The following is a 20862-nucleotide window of genomic DNA, read 5'->3' as shown; positions in this document are numbered from 1 at the left end:
TAGCGTGAACAAGCAAGTACCATGTTTAAATTATATTTTTTTACGTTTTACTGTACATGGAGATAATATATTTTAATCTTTGTCATGCCACTCAGGAAGTATGAATGTGTTGCTGTATTTTCGCATACATGTATTGAATTTTCTGAGAATAACCGATAATTTTAATTGAAGTTTTTACTAGTCATTTGACAAAGAACTGCTGTTATAATTGTTTTACAATTTCAAACTTTGTTCAAAACCTACCTATTACATTAAACTTCCCCGTTCTGTACTGAACGAGATGGGAAGGAAAAACGTAGCCATCGATAATAAAATGTACTTGTGAAGATATAACGAATCGCTTTATGCAGAGCACAAAATCATCACAAATAACAACTGTTATATGCTGATGTAGTAACAGATTGTGAATGATGATGTTGCAAAAAGGGACTTCTAAACAAAAAAAAAATGATATTGTCAACGTGATATACAAACAGGATAAGAAAGCATGTGGTTACTACATGTACACGTAAATGATTACCGTGTATCTACAATCATTAATCAAATGTTTAATGCTAGATACATTTTTACTTATGAGTATCTAAATCGTTTTTCATTTGTTAATACATTTATTTTTCTAGGAGTTTTTACTTTTAGTTCCTCTTTTCAAATGAGCTTGTCTTTCTTTCTTTCTTTCTTTTAGATTCTGTTTGACGTTTATTTGTGTTATCTGTCTCACAGTTTCCGTTATTTTGTTTCTTAGTTTCTTGACCCAGCGCCACGGAACTGGAAAAAAATACTTAAGTCTGAGAAAATCATTACCGTTTGTGACGTCATCAACCTCAAAGACTTTGATTGGAGTTTCCATGGAAGTTAAGAATATTCTCAGACTTAAGTATTTTTTATCTTTTGTTGTGCTAGGGCCAGTTTGACATTTGTTATATTGTTTCTCTGTTTCTGTTTCACGTTTGTTATTTTTGTCTTAAAAGTTTCAGTTTTTGTATGACGTGTTATTAATTGGTATTTCTTTTAGTTTCTGCATGTATGACATCGGTTTCAAAGATTGAAATAGATCAAGCATCGGAAAGCGTCTGACGTTTGAAATTCACTTTAGGTGCTGGAAAGTCGGGAAAAATTGATTGATTTTACGCAACGTTATCCGATTGTCAAATGACGTATGATTTGAATTACGCCCGAGATTTTCGAAAGGTCTGTCTGCAGCGATTAGTAAGAGAGGAAACGAACGTCTGTCACTGCGTGGAACTATACATGTACTTGCATACGTGTATTTGTATCCCTACTCTCATGTATTCTCTTTTATTAAGAAATAAACAAAGCCCACTACTATTCCTATACAAGAGTCCTGAATTCAAAAAACTGAGGACACATATACATGTGTTTTCCGCCTATGTATAGACACATAATGATTTTGTCCGAGAAGGACAAATTAAAGGGATATATTTTCATCTCTAGACTTTACAAAGACTTATAATTACTTTTATCATTTAGCTACCAAAATGTTTGCTATTGCCAAAACATACTTGATTTCCTTCTAAAAGACTAGACGACTACGTGTATGAGCAATGTATATGAACCCTCTAAAAATGTCGGGTGTATGAATACAAATGCCATTGGAATATGTTCTAAACACATAATGGTCATCCTTCAAGAACTGTTCTGTAAAATTAAGAAATAAATCACGGAAACTCCATTTTATCATTGTTTTATCGAGGGCTGACCATTTATGCCGCATAATTTTACCTCTCGAATGCGGCATAATGGTCAGCCCGTGATAAAACAATGTTAAAATTGAATTTCCGTGATTTTTTTTACATTTTCATGACCTATAATGGTAACCTTAGACCCGTCATATTTGTCCATATTTGGCTGTACACTTTACCCTATATCAGTTGAAATGGTCGGTAGTGAAACTTAGTGCTTTGTATTAATATTTATAATGAAAGAAAGAACGAATTAAGTAGAATGATGTCAGATATGGTACAATTATTTGCGTTATAAGGTCACTCATGGACAGGTAAAACGCCTGGACTGAAACATTTCATTCATTGACATTTGTTACTGTTTGTTTTCATACAAAATGGCGCACGTGGCAATTGCTACCACGTACGCAAGTAAGTGATTTTTTGCGGAATATCATATAACTTTTCTAAAACATAACGTCTAATATTTTTATTAAATAGGAAATTGATGTTCATTCACGCTACTGAAATGAATGAAACAGCTGATACACATCGAAATGGTACGTGTGTTTGTTTACATGGTTTAAGGGGGGTAGTATATACACACAAAAAAGGCCACGTCCTATAGGTCGCGTGCTGCTGATATAGCAATCCAAAATCAACTACATTTGTGGTTTCGAAGACTTTTAAGTACGACTTATTAGAATATAAAGGTTTTATCCCAAGATGCTTTGAATTCTAACGATAAAATTTCTCAGAAAGTGTTTTGATGGCTCACTTTGTTTATTTGTCAGGTTCTACCATGGTCAGTACTTAATATATTAACAGCAATTCCTATGTATGAAAACTATTTTTGTGAAAGTATCAAGTCTTAAAAAGTTTTCTCTGCTTAAAAGTCGATATACTTTTATTACAATGGATGACATTTTCTGTTCAAGATCAATTTCACTAGTTATATTTGTCTTTACTTCATTACTATCCATCTATTATCCATATTAGTACTTTTATTGCCATTTTTTGGAAAATAACTGCTGTTCTGTGAACGAACATTTTTTTTATTAAACATTAATTAAGAATTAAAATCCGGATGCCATTTCTTTTTATCGATTTAGACCGAAGATCAGAATTGATATAGCAGTCATCAGAGCTTTTAGAATTGTAAAATCTGATAGCATCTGCAATTATCTTACACTACCACAGGAGAATAGTCCCATTGGCATTCCCTATTAAGGTTCAAATGCAGATAGTTAGGTCCACCTTGTAGGTATTCCTAATATATCAAATTTAATTCTATGTTTTTTACGCCAAGCAACAAACCCAATAGGGTATGTAAGTCTCGTCACGTGACTGCGTGGTTTCATGAGAATGGGTCCTCGTCTACCATTCAAATGCATGAAGATTCGTCTTTAACACATCAATGGGTTCAATATTAAAAGCAAAATATCTTTTTGGGGTAAACATATTTATAGAAAAGACAAATATCTAGTTCTACAGGATAAAAGGGTTAGAAAAACATGTAATGTGATGCAGCTTTTCGATTTCCCGGAAGTAAACAATAAAATACAGATCGGTATTCAGATTTCAATTACGTTCTGCATCAGAAATTCCGGAATGGAAACTGAAACTAGAACGAGATTTACAAACCCTATAAACAACTTAATACACTGATTTATTTAATTTGTATTAACAACGATCTGATTAAAAGTAATTGCCCTCTAACCTCTTAACAGTACTGTATTTGTTTATTTCTATGCATTTACCTAATTAAACCAGTCGTTCAGTGTCGATATATTCAAGTTACCATTTGATGTTTAGCTAGTAATGAAAGCCCTGCGAGATTATAAACAGTCATCAATAATAGAACTGAAATGTACGGTGGAATGCAGAGTGCCAATTGGAAGAGCTGTCTTCCGATATTTCATGCAGGCCCTTGCTGATAAAAGGGGTGGTGGTTCTGATCAAGAAACTTGTATGAAGAAAGGGATTTCAGGCTATGACTTGCTGCTTACCGTTTGGCTATTTTTTTAACAAAAAAACAGTATAACCCCTGAAACCATCCCGACGCATTCCCGCGGTATCGTATATTTTATTTCTTGTGACATCGGAAGCCTGGAGATGACAAAAAAAAACTTCGCATAGACAATGGCTTAGGAATTTCGATAATGCATTTTTTGGGAATTGTGTCATTTTTGGGTCAGGTGTTATTGGGTTTTTTTTCTTGCAATAGTCATTCTATTTGGCTATTTTGGCCATGTGTATGTTATTATAATAGAACTGTAGGTGGTCCAGCGCTTAAAAGGGCATGGATAATGATTGCTGCACCAGACACGATTGGTGGAATTCTATTATATTATACTTCATATTAAATTCTGGAATTTTTATTGGATAAAAGGATAAGTGGTATTCCAGTATACCACCCTTCCTTTGAGTATACCACCCTTCCTTCGAGTATACCACCCGCTCCGACCGGAAATGTATCTTGTCCTTACCGTTACGCAGTCCGGTATTACTGTACATTTTCTAATTTTCGCCTAAAACAAAAACGCCAGACGACAGTTACAACGGCTTTTGCTGAGATTAATGAAGATGCAATTAATGAACTTATAGCAAACAAGGACGCCAAAGGATGGTTTTGCAGAGGGAAAAAAGACACTTCACAATGAAAAATATTAAATCAATGGATCTTTTGATATTTGTTTATCAATAGAAGGGTGGTATACTGGTTAAAAAGATATTCAGTATCATATAACACATACTGCCTGCAGTTGAGTGTGGTACATGTGTATACTGGATCACCACACTCAGGAAAAAATATTCTTCCTTTGTGTGGTAATCCAGTATAAAACCCTCAATTGCAGGCAGTATGTGTATAATAAGACATTATCGTGTATGTTAATGTGCGTGTCTTTAGAACTATAGGTGTCCATGCAGAAACTAAGCGCTTTTATATGACACTTAAATATCTATGGAATAAATTTTAGTACATGAACTATAAAGCTTATCAACTGAGAAATGTAGCGGAACATGTATCTAAGGATATGATTTATTTCAATGACTGTGGATTAAGTTTGAATGATTTAACCTGAATATTACTTACACTGGCACACTGCTACGATGTGTATTGCATTTTGGTGTGTGTGTGTGTGTGTGTGTGTGTGTGTTTCTTAATCAGAATAGCAAATTTAACAGATAAAACAAATAGTTCAATATTTAAACATGAATTGTAATACTAGGCTTGTGTTAAGATGCGTTAGAATTCGATCCCCGTACATTCCTTTTCTCCTAATTTGTTCACAATTTGACAATTATTTGAGGCGCAAAAATTAAAACGATCGATATAAATTGATATATATATATATATATATACAAACGTCTCGGAATGTGACGACTATTTACTACACTGCTCCATCGGATCAAATTGATACAGGGAAGATATGTATACGTATAGGAAGGCCTCATTTAGATGTTATTATGTAGGATAGAGGATCAAATTATTGATGCATGTCACAACAAATCAATATTATACAAATGTCTCAGAATGTGATCGGATCAAATTGTTACAGGGAAGATCACATTCTGAGACGTTTGTATAATATTGATTTTTTGTGACATGCATCATTAATTTGATCCTCTATCCTACATAATAACATCTAAATGAACTGTCCCGTACTACCATACATCGTGTACTAAGTTACAGCCCTAGATTAATCCTACGAGGAGGAAAGACCCGGCCAGCGAAAGCTATATTTTATATAGCCTAGCTGGCCGAGTGGTCTAGGGCGCTTGACTTTGTGCAGGCGGTGTTGCCATAGACGTCACAGCGGTACTAGTTCGAGTCTCACGGAGGGAACGACCAAACATTTGCGTCGCAAATTTGACAATTCTAACATCGTTGGGAATTTTTCAGACCTTTCTATATATATATATATATACAACGTCTCAGAATGTGACGACTCTATTCGCTACACTGCGCCATCGGATCAAATTGATACAGGGAAGATAACATAAACTTATAGAAGGGTCTGAAAAATTCCCAACGATGTTAGAACTGACAGTTCTAACATCGTTGGGAATTACATGTAAGATTGTGAATATATGAAATATTAAAGTCGTGTAAATTTTGATGAGAAGGTGGTCAACTGTATTTACATGCATTCGTGAGTCGCATTGTAAACCTAGGTCATTTATACTCGATGAATTAATGTACTTTCCATTTTACTACGTTTTAATGAGATTAATGTGCATCATTTTGCATGAATTTAATAAAAGGACTAATATTCTGATTAAAATTGTTTATTCTCGGCTGGGTCGTATTACCTAAATGGGCTTTCAGTAACCATGTGTATGCTTGTGGTACAAATGTAGTCTGTAATACCGCAGTGATTCGTATCGTCCCCTTTAGTATATGCATGCTCAAAGGGTCCAATGCTATGTATTTACATACTCGTCACTGATAGAAAAATACATAGTTTAATTTAGAAAAAAAATATATTGAATTATTTCTTTGAATTAACGGGAAGACAAAAACAAACAAAGCAAAGTAATGTAAATATCACAAACTTTATTTCTGTTACAACAAAACTATTACAAATTCGCCTGCATGGAACAAGTGATTATTTTCGTTTGCTGTTTTAGTTAACTTATCACAATACATGACAAAATGAACAGGAAGTATCAAATACTTTGTTATGGTAATGAAAAAAATACATTTATGCAATCCATCCAACTTATTTATAAATGCAGCTCTTCCTTAAAACCAGGCAGAAGTTTATGATTAGTGATTCTTGCGTTTCTTAATCCCAAGTATTTTCAGTAGACCTACTAGAAACTGTATTTAAAAAAGAAAGTGCAAATAAAGTTGGTCAATGGAGATACTAACATATAAAATTAGGTCGCCTACTACAGAAAATACGGAAAAATTTTAAATTTCCCGCCAGAATTTTTACACTATCACCGGTCAAAAATTATATACTGATGTATAGCAGATTTTAGATTGTTTTAGGTCGTAACAAATATACTTGAACAGTTTCATTGATTATTTTGAGACAGGATGAAATACCCCTGCCAGGTTTTTAGACGGAACCATACTTAAAAAGACCTGTTTAGGCTAAAAACCACCAATTCCACTTTCCATAGGCTTCTATGCTAATTTCACAATATTCAATGGCTTCTCTGGACTTTACCTTAACTTTAACCTGCAGAGGACTATATATCAGCATGATTCTACATATGTCAGCTCACAATCCTCAGAATGGCATGTGGGGTTAGCAGACTTGCAGTGCAGTACTGGTCACCAGAAGTGAAGGGTCTATAAATAGCATGGGAAATCCCAGTGTTTTCACAAGATAGGGGTATATTTAAAAATCATTATGGAGATTAGGCCTCACATCACAAGAAGCAAAATGCACCTATAAAATGTACAGAAATGTTTTTCCTTTCAGAAACTGTTTAAATTTTTTAAATAAGATGAGAACTTTTTTCACAGCACTATGAGGAACAGGGGTAATTTCTGCGTAGGACTATTTTTGCGTACGTTCCAAATGCTCATTGGTTGAATTGGTGGTCTGTAACCTTTAGTATAGACAAGCTGAAAAACACTTTAAAAAGTAATCGTATGTGCGTATACAAAGTGTAAACGACAGTCCGTTTGGAATCATTGGTGACATGAAATTAAAATATGATGAAGTATTTATTCCCTGCACGTATAATTACTAATTAGATGGGTTACAATATGCGAGTCACGAGATTGTCAAGTAACGAGGGACATTAACATGCCAGCTATTTACATGTTGTCACCTGACTTCACTAAAACTATTTTTTTAAATATTCAATGAAATTGAAGGACAATCTTCTTTCAGGGCTTTATTTGGGTATGCATCATACCTCCCACTCTGCATGTTTAAACGAACGAAATGACCGTGATCTGTACAGTTATAAATATAATTAGACTCATTTTCATACAAATATTTTCATTCCTAAATCTAGAACAGTTGAACTTTTTTTCTCTTAAATAAGCTGAACTGCTGTTTAGCGTGCAATTTATTACTTAAACTATGCATGGTAATATTTTTTTTATAGATTTGACAGGCTTTTGAAGTAATTTTTAATTGACAAAAATATCTTATTTCATAAGCAGAAAAAATATTGGAATTTTTTATTACTGAATTTGACAGATGGGTCCATGGCCGCGGCAATACGAACTTAATATAAAGCATCACTATTAAAGCATATTAAGATATCAATATATATATAAATATACAAATACAATTATATTATGAATAATAAATTAAGATTTCAAGTTTAAATATTGAAATCATTTGCTGCTCATTATTATTTTTATTTGTCAGTATTGCAAGGTTAACTATGCTAAGATTTATCATGTGACCTTTGCTGATTACGGAAGACGACATAAATGACATCTCTGTCAAACACCACAGAGAAAACAGATAAATAACTTATCAATATTGAACTGTTATGGTCTTTTAATATGTCAAAAGGTATTCATTATTGCTATTACATATCAATTCCATTCAATAATTATTCACGAAAGGTTAAGTTGAGGTGAAAGTGACTATATTAAATTCAATTTCAATTTAACCCGTTCCACCTAGCATTTTAAACCAATGAAATAATGCTAGAATTGAAAAAAAATGGGAAATTTTATTTTTATTATTAAGTTAACAAGGAAACGATTGTTTAATAGGGTCTGTAAGTCTCGTTCTAGTTTCATTTTCCTGACCGAAATTTCAGATGTAGAACGTATAGAAATCCGAAGACCGGTCTTCATTTAATTGTTTACTTCCGGAATCTCGAAATGGTGTAATACAATGAAAAATTGTCTATTTTACGCTTTTTCTTAACATTTTCATCATGTGGAAATAGATATTTGTAATTTTTATTGATATTTTTGCGCGAAAATATGTTTTGCTTTATATACTGAACTCAACGCTCTGAAAATGACAAATCTCTATGCATTTGAATGGTAGACTAGGTCCCATTCTCGTGAAACCACGGAGTCACATGACGAGACTTACAAATCCTAATTATTGAGTAAATGAACCAATTGTCAGAAGACAAGGACAAACACACCTTATCGATATTGTGAGTTCTTGTATAAAAACACACTTGAAGTTTTTAAGAGGTTGAATTACCTGAAAGAAAAACAACAACAACAAAACAGGTAAATAAAATACAGTATTAAAAAAAGCAAATATATCATTAATTACTCAAGTCCTCTAAAAAACAACAACAAAATAAAGAAAAAATTAAATTATGTAATACGATAAAGAAAGAAATACTTATCTGAATAATATATATATATAAGAAATCTCACAGGTTAGTAATTTAAGGAGGTAGACCTAGGGTAAGGGACATAACTCATGAAGTCAGTGATATGTTTGTATCATATTCAATATCACGAAAGGCTATCAAGCTTTCATTTTACACAGAATGAAATCAATCTTTGATGCTTACATGACATTGATGTAAAATGCTGAATACAAACGTTCCAATGATTGGTAAGGTTTGTGTCCCTTACCCTAGGACTACCTCCATTAAGGTAATACACTCTTCAATTTAATTGGCGATTCTGGTGATTGACAAAAATGTGTAACGAGTTTCTCAACACACCATATTGATTTGTTTGTTTAGATGTATGAAATCTTTGTATGTTAAATACATGGAATATAACGAGAATATGTATGGTATATATGTCAAAGAGACACAAACCCCACCGGGATGAAAATAAAATCAAATCAAATCAAATCAAATCAAAATCAAATAAAAACACGAAGTGACTGCATTAATAATCAGGAATAAAAGAAATTGAGAATATAGACAGTTACATGGGTAGTATAAGCTTACGTCAGTCGTGTTACTGTGCAGGGTTTGTAAACTTAAGTATAAATCTTGCACAGGCGAATGTTGTCTGCGTGAAACTCATATCAACCGACATGAATTTCACACGAGTTTTACACGAAACTTTCTCGTGATGTTCTCGTGAAATAAACTTGTGCAGAATTTCATGTGGAAACTTCACACGAAATTCAAATCGAAATTCGAAAACTCTCTAAAAAAATTATCTGTTTAAAATAAAAAGAAAACCATGTAAAATTCATGCAACAATCGACCTGTACAAGTGTAGCAGACGTAGGGAAAAAAATCGAAAGACAAGTTTCGTTCAAAATAGTTTCCTAAGTATGTACACAGTCTACAATATTTTCAGTCCGCCTTTATCTTTAAATGAACACATACAGAATAAATCATCATGTTTTGACACCATGAACATTGTATTACCATTTCGTGTTAAAATATAGTTTACAAACAAACATACCACTCGAATACAAAGTAGGAACAGCATTTAATTATATTTCACCTACCATGTTATTTATTATGACAGGTTAACCTTGCTTAAGCGGACTTTTTCAATTTTCCATTATTGTATTGTATTTATTATTTAATTTGATAACATTATATTTATGATACATTTTTATATGACATTGTGTATTTTCATTTGACATATTATTTTGAGACATTTTTAAAACAGAAACAAGGACAAGGATTGAAATTCATGGGCTCTGAAATGAATGGGTGTATTTTCTCTCATCCTCGAATGTCTTAAGTATGAAAAGTCGCGTATAACTGTGACTGTTAGTTATCCGCACAATATTTCATACTGAAATCTCTTGAGTTCCTTTTGTTTAGTATAAACATATTTTATTGCAAAAATTTACAGGCAATTGGATTGGACATAAGTTACACCAACTTACAACGGTCCTTTCTTTTGTCCATAAACAAGGTGCCTTCTGTCAATTCAAACAATGACATTTTTATGTTTATCTATATATTTACCTAAAAATCTTGCATTCACTTATTTCAAATAAAAATCTTTGAACAAAACTAAGAAGCTTCCCCGTAATATCCTGACTTAATTTCATCGAAATGAAGATTAAAGCCGAATTTCAACCTAACAAGTACTTCAAACAGAAATCTCCAATGTTTAGAAAGTTTTGAAAAAGAATTGGGAGACATATGAAATTATAAGTATGGAAATTATAAGCCAAAACAGAGAACCTTTACCATACACCACAAACCAAGAAAACAGCATAGAAATCCAAATTATTTTAGTGTGTTTCAAGCGCATTAAAAATGTAAAATGAATTTCATATATCGTAAGATGGAAAGTGATGCAGCGATAAAGGAAGTAGTGTAATCCAGTGAAAAATCTGGTTAAATGCAACAAATGCCCCAAATTATAACCTTTATACAAACTAGTTAATACTTGAACAGATCACTAAAACAACTGTAATACACCTTTAAGTATAAGCTTTGAAATGTCCCGACAACAACAGTAATAAAACTACGGTAACAGAACTATGACACTACTTCAAAATAACATTATGAATATGAACCATACCAGATCAACCTTAAAAAAACAGTTAGTGCCTATAACGCGAAACATTGTAAGACGTGTTAACTTTTTACTTGTCGTGGACTTAAAATGTTGTACGTTAAAAAATAATTTGCTTATTTAGGTACCAGGTTAACATGGATGTGTAAGGGTGATAAATGTAGTTATAATATTAAATAACACTATCACAATAAAGTTGAAAATGATAGCTCCTTCCGCATATCCGTTACACCCTTCATTTCGTGCATCATAAAGCTAAGACATCGTTGCTTTGAGCACATATTTCGACTGTCTTTGTGGAAATAAACCACTAAAATCCTTCCAAAAAATCTGTCGTAACACAGTGTTAGCTAATCATTTGCACGGTATGAGTGACGCCGACCATCAGCTGACTGTTCCTACACTTGGTTTAATTTTCGTTTTCGTGCTAACATATATACTCAATACTGTTAGACCCGGTTTGCACTCATGTGGTATTTGTAATTATACATGACGACCAGAGGGGTTTCTTAACGCCCTTGGCTGTCATTTGGGTCTCTCACACACGGTGTAAAGCATTGAAGCGTTTATGCAGTCACCGGGCATAGTCATACCTGTGAATGTGGATAATGGTGTATTGGGGAAACTAGTTGTCATGTGACCATGTTCATTCATTAAAATGCATTATCACGTGATTTAATGTCTATCCGTGACTTAGTGATCCAACATGTAACACTATATACTGTACAGCCTGCAGCATTTGCTGAATCTTTTACCCAGCAAAATACTTTTTGGTATAAAATCAACACTTCTAATGCATGTAAGACCGAAAGGTAGGTCAACTTAATGGTGCAAACCAGTCAATTGATGAGAAATCTCCAAGGCCGAAAAAAATAATCTTATTTTTCCGGTCACCATTCTAAAAAGCTGTCGGGTCGGTAGGTAGGGATTTATTTTTATTCAAAATTTAAAATGGAATACGTCATAGTGACACCAATCTTCGTACAGTTAACCAAGTATGCAAAAACTAATAGACTTGGCCCACAGCCTAATCACTTTTGGGATTCGCCACTTGAGATTTTTTTTTCTGTTTTGACGGTGGTGATCAAAACAACAAATATTTACAATGTAACTCAATTGTCGAATCCCAAAAGGGATTGTCCACAACCAAGAACATACTCACGGCATGTGTGTTTACAATCGAATCTAAATATAGACAACCAAAATTTTTCTTTGTTTTCCATCTAGGATCATAGAAAAAAAAACATCTATGGCTTTATTTTTTTTCCTGAAAGACAATCGGCAAACTTTATCATTATTTATTTTTTCCAAATATCAAATAAAAATATTTCGATAGGGGGTCGGAAGGAGAGTCGGTAGGGTGACCGGAAACATAAAATATTTTGAGGCCTAATAGGATGGTCTATTTATTACTCCATCAGTGCTAGAGGTTGTCTGGCAAGCTATTTTGTTTAAAAACACATGGCAATGAGGAATCTGTTGAGTTGGGGTAGTCCAATTAGCTGCCCATTACTGTAACATGAAGTTTCGGGGACTCTACATATACATATAGACATTATGTACACGTAAAAGTACATTCCCGAGGAGTTCCAACGATTTTTAGTTTTGCTATTTAGGTATATTTTAATATGATTTTACTAACTACATAAGGAATGCTCCTACTTAATTTTGAGTTTATGACCCCTACTGTTTTCAAATTAGGGCTATCCATGTAACTGACAGATACCACACTGTAGGTTTCTGTTAATCTAAAAAAAATGAGTGTCCAGAATTTTATCAAACTAACGTACATAAAGTGAAATGGTCAATCCTTAATATGCCATATCAAGTTTAAAGAAGCATTGTTATCTGTATATGACTTGTCTTATGATTATGGCAAGCCATTGTGGAATTTTGTTCCCCATTTAGATGTTTAGTAACATATGCGAATGGATATTCATCAACATACGCACAGTTCATTTATTGGTACTATAAATGGAGGAGTTTTCCAGACAATGTAAACACATTCAAGACAAAATGTACATGTATGTATGTTCAATCAAATTTGCCTTTCGGGCAATATCAGTCTGCGTCCATACTTGCCCCTCCGGCAATACCATTCCGTGTCCACACTTGTATGACTATAAATAAACAGGATTTTCTTTGGCTCAAATGGAACTTTATTGTCCTTTGCAAACTAATCACCTGTGAACGCGTATCCAAATATAGTATCAGATAATATCTTGTAAATAGTTTTAATCATTTTTAAATTGTTGTTAACGATTTATCGATATATCAGAATTGCTTTTCGATCCGCCCTCTTTATCTAATGTTTACGATCATTTAACAATGCTGGTTGGCTTGTCCTAGTGGTAGCACTTGACAAAAAAGGTTAGCTACTTTAAAACGACTATCAAATAAAAGGTATCTTGACTAACAAAGATGCCAAAAGCACCAGTCAGGCCACTGATTCCCCTGTATAGAATTTTAAAGATAATTTGAATTGTAAATCCCGAGATAGACTAAGGGGAAAATCCAAAACGCACACACACACACACACACACACACACATACAAATGATATGATTAATGGTATATGAGGAAAATCACAATTAAAATGCTCACAATTGGATTAACTTTTGATAGAGAAATTGTGGATATGGTTGTAATTAGATGAGCGTTTAGGAACCGTGAGGTTGGTCATATTAATATTAAACAATTGATACTTGGTACACAAATTATAGAATGACATAGATGCCATGATTTGTCAACCCTCGAGATTTATAATCACCGCGGCCGGTGGCCTCGGCAATTATTGTAACTCTCTCGACTGGTTGATAAATAATGGTATTTATTTGATCCAAAGTCATAAATTGTACACGCTCCTTTTAATTCATAAAATATTATTCCTGGATATTTAACTGAGTGATTTTGCTTTTATTCATTTTTACACTGTAAAAGTCGTGGGCGTATCCAACAATTTATAGAAGAGGTGTTCCCATCCATATTTATAGAAGAGGTGTTCCGATCCATATTTTCTTTTAAAAAGAGGGTTCAGTCTATTACCTATTCTTTTTGTCATTTTTTTTCTTAAATCTAACAGATTGTTCCGACAAAAAGAGGACGAAATACTGGAACACCCTCCCCCCCCAACCCATCCGCCCGTGACTCAACATTAATCTCTATTGAAAACTAACATATCAAGTCATGCAGTCACATGAGTACCCTACCAATGAAGGTGTGTCCACACATTAAGTTATTTGGTTATGTTTTACTTAAACTAATAAAACCGATTTCTATTTGTGTGTGTGTGTGTCCTTAATTGTAGTGTAACATCAACCAAACCCTTTAAATATTCAAGAACGTATCCTTGCTCGTGTTAAAAATAAAACAAACAGTCGTTATGTACGTACATTAAGTAGAGTTTGACCTTCATTCATCTGATTAGAATTAATCATGGATTTACCCAATGCAGAAATACAGATAGTCTACTAGTTTCCCATACAATATAGATAGTCTACTACATTGTATTCTCCTATACAAGGCTGCCTCTTGGTATCGTCCCTCCATAATCCACCTTTTGAAGACCTTAGTTGATTTTGAGGAAAATTTTGGCAAAAAAAGAGCAAATTATAGCAACACCCCTTTTTAAAATTCTGGATCGGAAATACCCCACCCCCATAGACTACTGTATCCACAACTACGGAACTGGTAGTGAATAATATGGTTGTAAATGAAACAAGTATGCAGTCAATTTTACACTGAAGTAGATACTGAACAAGTATTTCAGAACGAGATCGAGTAAATTATAAGATTCCAAGTCACTCAATGTATAATTTTCCAACCCCTCGACTTTTTCCCAATTGATATGCAATGCAGAAGCTTCTGGTGATGCATGTCAAGTCATTTAACCAGAATGTTTATTGTCACACTGTAACATTGTACGTGTGATTGTACCTATATAAAATATATATTATTAATCAGAAACATGCCACGCGCCCTTACGTGTACACTTTACACCAGCATGGGCCACCGCGAATACATTATGACAACATTTTATGTTATTAAATGAATAATACATAACACAATAGTTGTTAAATCAAATAACTGTAATGAACTCGTCATACATCCCCTGGGTCTAAGGTTAACATTATAATGATAATTACAATAAAATTTAATAATGCGTGACCTTTTCATACATGAAATCGTTTGTTGATCCCGCCATTATCATTTCGCGCATCATTGTAGCCTATCTAACTTTGCCTGCATGAAGAATTTTAAGTAGGTATGTTTGTCTGTACGCTGCATTGTCTGCTTAACCGCAGCCTTAGGTATTGAATGTTATTTCCGTCTTAGTCAACAATAAAAGAAAACTCAATTGAATAAGCAAAATCTCGGAGAATATAAAAATCGGGAAATGGATCGGATTCACCAAAAAAAGATGTTCTTTCACATTTTAGGATCATCCGGGCCACCAGATTTTAAAAGTAATTTGTCAAGTACTTGTTGTGCAGAAGTATTCCTTCTTTAATACACTCTTTTTGCTATTAGGTATTGACATACATCATCATACATGGCAACATTTCCGTTATATATACCATTTCACTGAAGAAATGAAAAAAAAAACAGTTCTTTGAAAAAAATATGTGGCCTTCAGAAGATTCATGTAGCTTGCTCACTGGTAAAATTTACTGTCGTATGTAGCCTATTTTTTTCTTTTGACACTACTTTAACCGTTATTACCTTCTACACACCTAAGGAGGTAGACCTAAGTTAAGGGACACAACTCTTACAAACTATTGGAACATTTGTGTAAAGCATTTTTACATCAATCTTATCTAAGCATCAAGGTAAGATTTATTTCATACTATTTCAAATGAAGCTTGATAGGCTTAGATGAAATTGAATATAATGCAAACTTATCACTGATTTCAAGAGTTATGTCCCTTGCTCCAGGTCTACCTTCTTAACGGGGCTGGGACTTGTAGAAGTGAGCTGAAATATAATTTTAAGTTCAGGTTATGCTTTCTCTTTAAAAATTATAAAATTAGACAACACAAGTAGATTTTCAGGCACAATTCCTATGTTGGTGCCAACGCGAGCCTGTAAATAGACACAAATTATATCTTTCTGCAACCTTGCCCGAGTCTTTAAAACGAAGATACATACATGAACTTAAGTATTTTTATACGATTGTTACCAGGTTAATTTTTAATGATGTATTCTGTGACAGCTGTCATTTAAACTTGTTTCCACAGTCTTTTAGTGTACATACTGTAGTATGTGTATTTCGAGTACGTGACAAACTCCACATATGATCTCTAAGTTAGGGGACCCGTGCTTTTTTAATGTTATTAGAAATGAAATTGCAAACAATAGAAGTTTAGTTTATTTTAATTATATAACTCGTACAAAGATTGAAACTGCATGCACTAACTTGACTTGGTAAGAAGCTAGGTCGATACTATCCACTGCCCCTAAGTAGAGTATCAAAAAACCCTTAATTTCGTGCTTATTATTCTAAGAAGGTTCAGTTGGTACTTCCGTAAATGCTACACTTACTTGTTAAAACTCTAAAAGTGTAGCATTTACTTCACGGAAGTACCAAATAAGCCAGCTCAGAAAAAATAGCACGAAATGAAGGGTCTACTGATGCTCTACTTAGGTGCAGTGGATAGTACATTTTTTTACTGGAAATATCAAGTGTAACACATACCTCACAGAAGTACACCAACCGCGCCGGCTCAAAAACTTAGCTCAGTAGGGTTTATTCGGAACTCCGTACCAAGCCAATCTTCTTAAGCACATTCATTATACATGTAAAGTAGAGATAAGCTGCGATACCCAACCACTCCACGTATAATCATCAACTCAAATGTAATTTACAAAATCTTTTATGCATGTACCATCCATTTTTTTTGGCGGGGGAGGGGGGTAAAAATAGGTAATTTGAACTTCTACGTCCTACGAAATATAGGTTCAGTCTGCTACCATTTCTGAGTTACAGTACTTATAAAAAAGAATGCCATTGGCCTTGAATTCATGAAAACACCAGCTTCAAATCTGTTCTATATCCTTGCATTACTGTAAAGCTTATTGACATCTGTCCTAACCAAATGACCAGTTAACCATCCCATTTAATCCAACATTTCCCATGGGCAGTGATGTGTTGATTATGTTATTACCATACCTAAATGATGATTGAAAATCTATTAATTTTAATGCTGAATAATGATCGTGTTCTGAGGGTGCACTATAAAATGAAACGGCACGTTCTGCAGGACAATCACGAGAATTAACGTTTCATTTGACGAATGCTGTAGCTGGATCTTAAAGAACTATACATGGTAGGTATACCTTATTAATGTGACTCGTGAACCATTTGGTTTTACTGGTATTGGGTGGGAGTAGGAGTGGGGAAGTTGCTGTGGATAAAGACAACAAAATATGTGTTCTTCTTCCCTTATTTTGGTTTTTTTTTCAACTGAAGAAGAAAGTGGGTTTTTTGTTTTTATTTTATTTTATCTTATCTGAATGTTAATCTATAGTATTGGCCTTGTTGTTCATCCCTTGCCTCCCACAGTAAAATAAAACGGATCAAGTGTTATATGTCCATTTGTAGCTCTTTTAGCAGTATGCACATGAAATCATTTTTGTCCGGGCATAATTATACTGTATTGAAACGACTTAAAACATTGTTTTCGTTTGTTTGTCGTTATTTTATTTTACTTTATTTAATTTTTTTTTGGTCCAATATTTTAATTTACATTCACGATATCAAACAGTTCAACCATTTTAGATAAATTTGATTCAATTATATATTGTAATTCAATAAGTCGATCTTACGAACATACATTTATTCCGTCATACAACAAAAGACGGATCTGTGATGAAATCCCTTCAGTTCCAGCGTATGGAGTTTTCAAATAAAAACTCATACTTTATGTCAGAGCTTGCCGTGTCTACACAGACATTTTGTATCACACTAGACTCCTTAAAATTATGCTTTCGGAACAAGGTTATGTTGCTACAAGATTGAAGTCATCATTACAGAAATTTAATGGTTTGTCATCATTAACCCGTGGATAGTTACGGTGTATCCATTTGACCTATAAGAACCGATTTGTTCTACGTAGCATAGTTTTCCTTTCCTCTTTCGTCTACTCCGAATTTGACCTTTTATGTGCAACTCGGATGGTATTTCTTGAAAAGCAGAGGACGCTTACCCTGTCGGTGCACCTTGTCCATGCTTACAGATTTTAGTGGCGTCCGAGTTGTTTACTTTTGTTGCTTTGTGCGTATTATTTTCCTTTTTATGTTCTTTTTTTGTGTGCGTCTGTTTTTCCCGTCTTTTTTTGTCCCTGGATTACATTCTTTTGATTTCCGCTAGAATCTTGGTTCCTTGATTACTCTTTCTTATACATGCTCCGAATTGCTATGGTCCGAAATGTCTAAGAGTCGAATGTCCGGCATGGGTAAAATATATGGTACATATAAACTACGAAACGGTTTTAAAGATTTCTATCATTTCATTTTGCTTAGCTTCGTCTCATTCTGTTTGGATTAGTTTTGTTTCCGTTTTTGTTTTTATTTATTTATTTTTATTCGTTTTTATTCATTATGTTTCGAGTTGTTTCCTTTTGATTTTCTTTTTATTGATTTTTTATGTTTCGTTATCGTTGTCAATTTTTAAGTACCCAAGAATTATAGGTAATGCTGATTACGTCATTACCATAAACAATTTGCTGTACACTGTTTTTGCCATCCCTATCTTGGATAAACTATGATTCGATTTGTATTTAATCATCGAAGATAGCGAATATTTTCCTGAGACTGGTTCGCTTCTCAATCGCATTTACAAAGTATACACAAATGTCTTGAGACCGGATATTAATGGGGTTTTTTTTCTGTCCATACAGAAACAGTTGATAACCTTTAACGTTCCCCTTTGGGAGCGTATAAAAATATGAATAAATATAAAATCGTATATGTCGACGTATTAAAAGATAAAATTACGCCTCTACACTTGCACAGTCGTCTAATTCCGTGTGGACAAGTTTCGTTACTTCTGTTAGAATATCTTTTAATCATTCTTAGATCTGGTCTTACATTCTACATACATAGAACGCCGTTGACGCTCCGTTAAAAATATATATAAGGCTTTACATCTAGTGAATATAACAGATAACTGCCTGAGCACATGGTTGTAGCTACCGCCGTCTTTAGCTATTGAGTATTAATAATTTGTCGAATAAAGCCAAGATTTTTACGGATGACGTACGCTTCGTTCCAATGATAAAGATTGATGTATCTATGGCTTTTGATAACTGTATCTGTACAACGAAGAATTTTAAAGTAATTGATCTTGTTTGTTTTGCATCCGACATATTGGGATGTCGGTAAGCAGTTACCGGCATCAATTTACCCTAAGTGCTTAATACCTGGAACATCAGTTTTCTATTTTACTCAAATCAGAAAAAAATATATATATGATTGTAATTTCATTGCAGATGGCAAACTTCTGTCTAGTATCCGCAAGTATATTCGTTTTAATGGCGCTATCAGTAAGTGTTTATGGAGCAGCTGTGGAGACTAGCGACCAGGTGTATCCAAGCCTACAAACTGAATGTTGGGACCTGTGCTCGATGGACTATGAACATTGCAAAAAGTTTTACGAGTGCCCAGAAAAGTTAGACCAATATGGCGAATCTAAGTTGTGCGCTTCTTGTGCTAAGAGATCTTTTGCTTGTCTTCAAAAATGTATGGAGAGAAAAAGATAGACACGCCTTTGATAAACCAAATATGTAATGATGTTTGTACAAAAATATTTACTGAATGACTCTTGAAATATTGAAATTAAAATGTTTTTGTTTTCTATGTATTTTATTCCAATGACTGGTTTTCTTTCATGTACCTTTTAAAATATGTTAATTAATTTAGTTCTGATACATTTTGTAGCAGTTTGAGGTACTAAGACAACTAGTTTTAATCCTATATATTCGAAAAACAACATCTGAGAAAAATCATATTATACTAATTTTGAACTGGTAGATAAAAAAGAAAAAGAGCATAAACATTTTCAGAAATGTTTTTAATGTTTGAACCTTGTCATTGTCTAAATATGTTTACTTCCGTGAACACATATAACGCAAATATCTAGTCCCCAATAAATACAAAACAAAATATGTCATTGTACGATATTGCTATGACCGATTCAATGGCGCGAACATTAATAATTATTAAAAAAACGAATAAAATTTTGTCATACCTGATTTCACAAAACTAAATGATATAAAAGCAGCGAATTTTTACCAAGACTGGATTTATGAATGAGAGAATTTGCATCTTTCTGCGTTTATCTGTATCGTTGACAGTCTCTTTGAAATACTGAATTTCACAGATGATTTTGTCTACAATAATGTGTGTTACTAATTAACGATGGAGGCAAAATCAAGAACGACAACTCTTGCAAAGTGCCAATTTCATGCTCAACTTATTTTTTTTTACTCGAAAGTGCAACAACCGAATGATTGGGTTGTCTAGTATTTAAGTACCAGTCCACATAAAATTCAGACACTGCCAATGGTAAAGTGATTCATGGTGTAGAAAAACCCACGAAACAAACAATGCTTTTTTAGTCTATATATGCTATACTGTCACATAATAACAATCTTTTCTGCATTCAGACCTGCACTTTTTAGAAAATCATACATTCATCTCTCACTAAAATCAACTAAATGAAGCCAAATCAAGAATGATAAGTTTAGCAAAGTACAAATTTCATGTACCATCTATA

Source organism: Perna viridis, chromosome 11 (assembly GCF_037379345.1).
Source record: "Perna viridis isolate PV_CMFRI_1.1 ecotype Kerala chromosome 11, ASM3737934v1, whole genome shotgun sequence".
NCBI lineage: Eukaryota > Metazoa > Mollusca > Bivalvia > Mytilida > Mytilidae > Perna > Perna viridis.
This window is presented reverse-complemented; position numbering follows the sequence as displayed.